This window comes from Gobio gobio, assembly GCF_949357685.1.
Source record: "Gobio gobio genome assembly, chromosome: 4".
In the NCBI taxonomy this organism is placed as follows: Eukaryota; Metazoa; Chordata; class Actinopteri; order Cypriniformes; family Gobionidae; genus Gobio; species Gobio gobio.
Genome location: NC_137100.1, coordinates 62,302,084 through 62,311,675, shown reverse-complemented (window position 1 = coordinate 62,311,675; position 9,592 = coordinate 62,302,084). Strand labels below are relative to the sequence as shown.

General features: G+C 39.4%; 1 protein-coding gene across 1 annotated transcript in view; it reads left to right on the top strand.

Moving 5' to 3' along the window:
• Nucleotides 1-2,097: 2,097 nt before the first annotated feature.
• LOC307125783 (general transcription factor II-I repeat domain-containing protein 2-like) overlaps nt 2,098-9,592 on the top strand; it is a 175,201-nt gene continuing 167,706 nt past the window's right edge. The window contains exon 1 of the mRNA XM_079815893.1: nt 2,098-2,566. The gene's annotated coding sequence lies outside the window, so the exon portion shown is untranslated. The remainder of the gene's footprint in view (nt 2,567-9,592) is intronic.

The following is a 9,592-nucleotide window of genomic DNA, read 5'->3' as shown; positions in this document are numbered from 1 at the left end:
AACAGCGATGAAAAAAAGGAGGAGCGACGACAGTCCAAGACGAGAGACGACCAGGCCTGGATTTTATGTTGCGTTTTGTTTTGTGAGGGGCTGCCACTTTTACTTTCATTTTGTTTATTTCTTTGATTAAAGTATCTTGAAAGCTCGCCACGGTTCCCGCCTCCTTCTTCACCTGAATAGACAAACTTTACTACACATGTGTGTTACAACTAACCCCGCGTTAGGTTGTGCCCCGCTCTCCCCTACTGATATAAACACACCATTCAACCCTAGTAGCATCCGCTCAAAAGTTGCCTATGATTCTGATACTGTAACTCCACTTTGGACACCGTTTTACAAGTGTCGTACGAAAGGCCCATCCATACGATTCCATCAAGATGTACATTAAAGTTTCATCACTGACAGCACATCCACTCAAAGGCCATTATGGGTTCAGAAGCGATGCGAGCGAGCGATATCAGAACCTACACCGTTGGCGCAGGCTCAAAAGAGATATATTGAAAGAGAGAATGAGCTTGCTGACTCGAGGCTTTGTAGGAATGATTAGTGATTCTCTCTGCTTCAGAGCACGGAAAAAGCTTTGCAAGTCTTTTTTGAAGCTTTTCCCTCTCTTTATCGGCCTCTCGCCTCTCAGACACCCAAAAAGTTGCACAAAAATAAAAACCTTATCGACATGGTTGCAGCGCTCTCGTTTCAATACACCTTCCCTTTTGTGGGTCCAGAAGCAAAGCCAGAGATCCAAGCGACGTCTGTCAAACCTGAGCATTTGGAGTCCAGAAGCTCCTTGCGGAACATCAAAGGGGTTTCATTACATAAACATTTACTCTAATAATAGAGCGTATAAGCGCATGAAGTCGTGGGAGATGGATGTTTGCGAGATGGCCTGATGAAGCTGGCAGTCCGTATGGAGGATGGAAATGACGCCTGATCAATCTTTGCTTCAACGCGGCTCCTAATTGCAGTGGCAGCTCGCAGCTAATTCCCCATGTCCCGCAGGCAGACGATAGCTCCGCATGACGCGCACAATTTGTCTTTCTAAAGCCGAGGATGATGGAATGCCACTTTGAGAGAGCTAATGTGAGGACGTGTGCAGCGGGAACGCACAACCGTTGTGTTTGTTGGTTTGCATCATACGGCTGTAATTTGGTGATTTCGAGATTATCGGATTATTTCCAGATTTGCCCATAAACGTGTGTACGCTTAGCCAATCAACGGAAGTGCCCCCTGTGTGAGCTTCACTACTGACAGCCTTGACGATGGATAATAATTTTTAATTTATTTATTTTTAATTAAACTCCTATTTCAGAAAACACTTCAAAAAAAGCCTGCACACTCTAACAATGAAGGAAAAACATCAATTGCAAGATAAAACCACTGCTTTAATGAAAAAGGTGTCAGATGTGACAAATACGAACGTAGTACTAGTGTCCGTGACATCCCCTGTAGGTTTCTGAAGAGCAGTTTTGAAACCTAAAGCCGGTGTTGTGCTGAATTTCGACCCCCTGCCAAATTATTACCCCCCTCATTGAAGTCACTACCTGATTGCCTAATCCTAACCCCTCCCCTACTCCTAAACCTCCAATATTAGGGGGGTAATAATCTGACAGGGGGAAAAAATTCGGCACAACACCGGCTGTGTGAACAAATGACAGATTTTATCGTTGAGATGTAACCAATCGGCGAGTTGTCACGTGCAGGCGGGGAGGAGCTGAAAACCGTGGTGTGAAGTCGGACACTTTCTGCTTTCCGTAGTGACGCTCGCGCTGTGTTTGCATACTTTATCAGATGAAGTGGAAATAAATGCAATATAATGCACATATGTTTCAGAGACATGACTGTCATGTAATACTTTATGTACTGCTTAAAGCTGCACTGTGTAACATTTTTGCAGTAAAATATCAAAACACCAATAGGTCAGTGTTATATATTTCGTTCAGTTGAGTACTTACAATATCCCAAAATGTTTCCAACTATTTGTAAATCGTGAGAAAATTGCTATTTTAACAAAGGAACCGGGACGTGTGAGGGAGTCGCCTGTCAATTGCGTTATATCTGCGTTACCCTCGGTTTCCGTTTTTATTTTGCAGAAACGCTTTACTCTCACTGCAGTGTGAACAAGTGTCATAGCAGCCGCCGAGAGAACGCACAGAGTAACGTCATCACATCATTTTCAACACACTCAGATGTGTCTAATATGATAATCAGAGCTGTGTTACCTCATACTCATGACCGGAAAAGCGGAAATGGTGCCAGCGACTGTGCCATAATAAAAGTCTGCTGCTCGCGAGGCGTGTGTTGCGTTCATCTTATTAACAATCGCTCCAGCGGTTCCTCAGCTCCACAACACTCGGTCCTGCTTCTGTTTCATACCACAGTAACATTAATAATCACATCCATCAACATGATTTCTGCCCGAGTCCTATTCCGATTCTTTTCCACCGGCTGTGAGGTGAAGACCACATGTCCCAAGATTCTGTGCTCAAACGTGGCATCATCAAACTACGCCTTTGTTTTGAACAGGCGACCTCTAGCGGAAGGAAAAGTTACATAGTGCACCTTTAATACAGTGTCTGTTTGTACAAGAATAAAGTTCAACATAAAGCCGAATTTATACTTCTGTGTCAGCTCTGTAGACACTGAAGACTGGAGTAATGATGCTGAAAATTTAGCTTTGCTCACAGGAATAAATTACATTTTACTATATATTCACATAGAAAACAGCTATTTTAAATTGTAATAATATTTCACAAAATTAAAATATTTTTTACTGTATTTTTGATCAAATAAATGCAGTCTTGATAATAAGAAGAAGATATTTCTTTCAAAAACATAAAAAATTGACCCCAAACTATTACATACTATTGTTGTTGTTATTGAGTGTCATTTAAATGGCATGCGAATGATCCACTTTGAATATATTTGAGTGAATGACCATACATAGGGATACAATATTTTGTAGATGTATATTTTGAGAAGCAAATTAGCATATGCTATACTCTCTATGCGTAACGCATATTTTTTTCCCAGATTTTGGCTGGAATCATGTTTTTTGTACTGTCCATATTCAAATAAACCAATAAGTAAATATGTTGATTTACACTACACAGTGATCACAGTGCTTTTCTAAAATCTTTCCTAAAATCACCTTTGAAGTCAGCAAACTAACAAACCCGGTAATGTCATATAATCAGTGCTTTAAGTGGTAAAAAAAAGTGTCTGTATTCCCTTTTGCCCCGCCGCCGACGGCCCACCTCGCTTTGACTATGAGTTGCAAAGGACAGGCACTTCTATGCAAGGTACGCTAAAGATTCAAATATACTGTACAGTAGAAGTACGTACCAGTCCACATCAAGCACTGCATATGATTCAAGACCTGAAGGAAAGCATGCAGGAGGAGGAATTTGTTTGCAGTTCAATAGACAAGATCAGTGACATTTCAAGTTCAATGACATTTAACATCACACCTGTAGCAAAATATGGACATTTCAAGTTTAGAGGCTATGAGAGATACTAAGACGATGGTAATGCCAAATATATCACGTAATCTTATATTAAAATCACTTGGTCCCATACTGTCATATCCCATATTGATTCTTTTGTGTGCATTTTAATTTGACTTTAAACCATTCAAGCGCAAGAAGACCTGTGCGCGCACAGAAAGCCGCCTCTCATACTGATTAGTGTGCGATATTGAACTGAGTTCTCTTCTACGTATTTTTGCACTTTACGGACAAATACACACACAAAAAAAGTCAAAATATCCTCGTAAACACAGTCAGCTAAACGCATGTGTAACAGTGTATTGGATCCGTGCAGCTCTTAAAGTGACAGCGGCCTAATATTCCTGCTGCCGTCTCTATAATAACGTTACTCAAACAACAAAAAACAAATCTGTTCTTGACTTAATATCTTTTATAACTATATTTGTAATGTATATTTTATCTATAAGGTGCAGTGTTATTTTACACTTGATTAGTTTCTGTACAGGATGTACAATACCTGAAAATCTTAAAGGAACATGCAGACTTTTTGGGACTTTCACTTATTCACCGTAACCCCCAGAGTTAGATAAGTCCATACATAGCATGTATAGCGTTATTTTGTCACTTATTGAGCAGTAGGCTAGCTGGAGCCATTTACCTCCAGTCTTTGTGCTAAGCTAGGCTAGCGGTGGGTGCGTCAGACAGAGTTATGGCACGCACGGAGATGTATGGACTTATCTAACTATGGGGGATATGGTGAATAAGCTAAAGTCCCAAAAAGTCTGCGTGTTCCTTTAAAACACTTTATTTCAGTCATATCTTTGTTCAATTCAGTATTTATTTGTCCATTTGCTAATTTGTTTATTTCTTCTTTTTTAATTACTCAGTGTTTACTTGTCTTTAATAATGCTTGAAATTTATATTAGTTTGGCCAGTTGTTTTTGTTGTGGTATTTAAACCAAACGTTCCTTGTTTTTTAGACTGTTGATTCCTGTTCGTTGTATTCAGCTACAATTAAATGTTTTGTAAAAAGACTTAGATCTAAAGCCCTGTTTCCACCGAAATTGCCCGGAACAATTTGTACCAGGATTTTTTTCCCCCAGACCTGCTACTGTCTACATTTCCACTGCGGCCTAAAGTACCGTGAAGATTAGGCAAATTAGTCCGGTGATGTAGGACTGCGCGCGACTTTTGCTGGTTATGTATTAGTTTACTAAAGAGGTTATTAACAAAACTGGGGAAAGGAGACGAGCACTGATACTAAAGTGATACTGAAAGCTCGAAAAGCTAGATTTGAAATAAGACAACGTATGTTATCAGCTATTACGGACATAGACCGTGAGATGGCTCAGACGAATGCGCGCCATCAGACAGAAAGAGCAAGACTGATATTTGCTGAACGCAGAACGAACCTTGCAAAAGACTTTTAAAAATTCCGGTTGAAATAAAATGCTGCACCGTGAGCTCAATCAATCGGCATGTTCAGCGCCCAAGTCCCACCCCCGAAAGTTCCTGAACTTTGAAAAAGTACTACCTCGCGAACAGGGACTTTCGGAGGGGAATTTTTTTACCCGGAACTTCATTTAGACCCTGGTTCCTGCGTTCCTGTTGAAACACAGCGAGTACCACCCCAAAGTTCATAGTTCCTGGGGAAAGTTCCTGTGGTGGAAACGTGGCATAAGTTATTTTTACCTTATTGGAATCAAAATTAGGAATTGATAAGCAGAATCGGAACTGTAATATTCAAATGATACCTGCCACAATGTCCTCATCTTCATTTGGAGTCTGACTAATTGCAATTAGCATGATGAATTAATCAGCAAATAACATTTTAATCGACTGGCAGTCCTATTACATAATCAACCTCAGAGAATAAAATCACCACAGACCATACAGTAATATATTTCAGTACAATATTGTGCTATACTGATGACCAAACTGTTTCACGTTTTGATTAAACTGCATGTCTGATTCAGCTTCTGGCTGTACAACTTACTTGTGCTGCTCCCCAACACCTAGATTTATTTTTACTTTTGCTAAAATGCAGAGATATTCCACTCTGTAGGTGGGAAGTTGAAGTAATGTTAACAAAAGAGCTGTGTAGCAGCACTCTGATCCAGACTGCAGTGTGTCGAGCACTCTGTACATTTAAACTGATTTCAGATTTGGCCCGACGCCTTTTATCAATTGATTGATTGGACCCTGAAGGCGCGTCGTTTGTTGCATTTGGCCTCAGTCAGTTCTGAACCGAGTGATTCAATAGCTAATCAAATATAAGGCTTGAGGCAGTAATTGTGAACTCTGTTAACACACACACACACACACACACACACATTAAAATGGGTTGTCTATTAGTCAAACTTAATAACATCTCTCTGGTGAGTGATTAAAAGTGCTGAGCAGATTATTTGCTTCATAGATACAGTTTTAGAGAGCGTCTAAAGTTAACCCTTCCGTTTTTGTTTCTGAGTTTTATTTGAACCATTTTAAATGCTGAACATCTAAAAACGTAGCCAATGTTTGTTCTGTGAAAAGACCTATACAAATAAATGTGAATTGGATTGGATGTGAAATCTTTGAAAAAAATTACTGTAACATGGTTTCTCTAAACCAGCAATACGATTAAAAGAAGAGCAAATGAACACGTTTGCTTAAGACTCCATACTGTAGAACCCAGTAATCTCACGTGTTGCATGAGTTTAAAATGAGATCTTGGCGATTTTTCAAACTGTGCTCAGATTCGCCAAGGTTTGCAATCATAATTTAGAAATCCCAACAATTCTTATTAAGTTTGGGGGGGATCAAAAGAATCTGAGCTGCTATCCACATTCATTTCATAACTTTATGCATACTGTATGCAAGCTATTCACTCATCTGTCTTTTTTTTTTTCTTAAGACATTTTTGAAGAAATATCTGAGGCAAAGTTGATTTAATATTTTGGGGTCAGTGAGTCTCTTCATGCTCACCAAGGCAACATTTATTTGATCAAAAACAAGGAAAAAGCAGTAATAATGTGAAATATTATTATAATTTGAAATAACTGTTTTCTATTTAAATATATTTTCAAATGTAATTTATTCCTGTGATAAAAGTTGAATTTGCAGCATCATTACTCCAGTCTTCAGTGTCACATGATCCTTCTCATCTAATATGATGAATAATTGCTGCTCAAGTGTTTTTGCTAGTTTCAGCCTGACGCAGTTATCATTTTCACGTCCAGTTTAAATAGCAAATGCACCCGTGCCATCTGTTCGCCCATGGGTGTGCTGGTCTGAAAACCAGGTGTGTTCAGGCGCATTGATGACGTGTTGCTATTTTGAGGAACTGAAAACGACTGCGCCTTTGACTTCAACAAAAACCTGCTCTAAAGTCAATAGCGCAGTATTTTTTGTGTTATTTAAAGGGCGTAAGTTAGTAATATGTACCTATAGGCGGGTGCACAAAGCGCATACACTTATTACACACACAGGGACGCGCAGCAGCACACAAACATTTTTAAATATTGAAAATAAAAGGATTCCTCTCTGGAGAAGCGTTCAGTCTTTCAACTCGCAAATTTTGCCATGGTGCAAGCGCAACCTGCTTTTAAAGTGCCCCTATTATTTTATTTTAAAGTTCCCTAATTTAGTTTCGGAGTTCTCCAACAACGTTCATGGTCAAAAAACAGTTTCATTTTCTCAAAATATACATTGCACATCACCACAATGTTCAATGATTCTCAAACGACTCGATGGATGAATCAGTCTTTCTAAATCCCTCCTTTCCATGAGCCTACTCTGCTCTGATTGGTCAGACGGCCCAGTCTGTTGTGATTGGTCTGCCTACAGTGCGTATTTCAGAAACAAACGTCCGTTTCCATAACTGAACTCCAGCTCCGTCCAGAGGCTTCCTGTTAGCTCAGCGATTGTACACACTGTAAAGACAGTACGGATGACGTTGATTTTACATCAATTCCAGCGCGAATCCGAATCGATGATGAAACATTGGAAGAACTAGTTATTCAACCCGATCCTTGAGCAGGAAGTTTCTCAGTGATGCTACTCAGTTTGAGGTACATTGTGAGATGTTTAAACTGTAATTCCTCACCATCAGCATTAACAAGTGTGCTTCCATCAACAAGTAAAGTTATTAAACGTAATTTCGGGAACAATTTTGTACAATTTTGCCTGTTATAAGGGGGCAATCAGAGCTCGGGTATAATATCCTCTCCGAGCCCCTCTATAGCGGACAGCAAGCCAAATCTGTTTACCACTTTCACTAAGATTATCTGGGCACACAAACTCCAGAAATCTGTGTGTGTGTGTGTGTGTGTGTCTAATGTATTGCGGTGCACACGTGGGAACTGTATCAATAACAGTGCATACATAAACCCAGCTGATGTAAACATTAACGTTTGCAAAACAAATCTTGCTCCATCCTTTATCTTTACTCAAAGTAGTAAAAATGACAGACAATCTGCATTAATAGACACAGTTTTAGGTAATACTGCAGCCCACAGCCGATTTACAGTAGTATTTCAGTAAGACAGTAATAACGTGAGTTAGCCGGTTAGCCAGAGACCTACACAATATGTAACACAATAAACACATTGGAGAGCACAGAGTCTTCTCGCTATCCATATCCGCTGCAGTGTTCAAGGTTTCCCTGGTCTCTGCGCGGCGTGCATGCGCAATATGCTAATGATTCGTTTGAAAAATGATTAGTTTAATTGACTTAGAGTCGCCTCTTATATTTGAGAGACAATAACTTAATATACGGTACACTTTCATATTTAAAACTTTGCAGGATGTTTTTATTCACTTAGAAAACTATGTTACACACTACATAAAAGGTCATTTTCAAAAATCCATAATAGGGGCTCTTTAAAGGGAATGGGAGATGAGACTCTGATTGGTTTTTTGCACCCAGGGATGGGCAGTATTTAAAATACGTATTTGAAATACAAAATACTATTGCCTATAGCCTTTGGAAAAATCAAATGTAATTTGTATTTAAATACATTTAAGATGAGTATTTTTGTATTTTCAAAATACTCAAAATACTTTGAGCCAGTCAACCTCTTTATCAGGGTGCGGTTTTTATGCACATTCATGCACAACTTTTCTGGAATAAGGATGTCATGGTCAGTTCTACTTGTTGATAGCTTGTCAAATGTGTTTGAAGCATTAACGTTACTGCATGTTAGGGATGGGTGATATCATATGACAATACATATCGTAGATTCGTAGCAGATACAAATTGTGAATCGATGGAACTTTTTCTAAATCGTTTACATAGGCCTATCGGGGTAAGCAAATATATCTGTGCAGCTTTTAGTGGGCAGGAATAATTGGAATGTTGGAGTGGAAAAAGAAGCAAGGGTGAATGACTTATTGGGTGTGATGTGATTTGTGTTATCATAACTGCCGCGAAAGGAAATTCAAATTCACACTTGCTCCGAGACGGAGTGGAACGCTGACAAATAGGCCTATACTTTTGACTTAAAGGCCAAGCGGTGGAATCAGCACACAGTTGCCGCTTTCTCTTTAGCTTTGTGCAGTTGAAGCCACTGTTGCCAACAAATTTTCAGGGGAAGTTGTTAAAGGCAGATCGAGTTGTTGCTAAAAGTTGCTAAATGACGTTGTGACGTCATTGTGCTATGACGTCATTACGTAATCGCAAGGCAAAACTACACCATTATGTAACGCTTAGATATTATTTGAAATGCTAATTTAGATTTGTTTGTAAAATAAATTAAAGCAATGTGTTAGTTAATATGTACGGATGGAGCCCCACACATGACGTGCAAGAAAAAAAAAAGTAAATTGTGTGCAAAATTGTACAAATTTGTTCCCTCGATTTGCTAAACCGTCCACACGATTTACTAATTTGTTCCCTCGATTTAGCCTACTAGTTTTTTTCCTGCATGTCATATGCAGGGCTCTGTAAATATGCTACCTAAATGATCTTCCGGTTTTAACAGCGATTTCCACAGCGATCTTAAGGAATTATGAATGAACTGCAAGGCCTATTGAGCTAGCTTGTACGTGTGTTGTTTATACTTTCGCAATCCGCATGGCTCTACGCCACGAACCTGCTTACTGCGTGCGCTCTTCAGTAAAGTATGCAT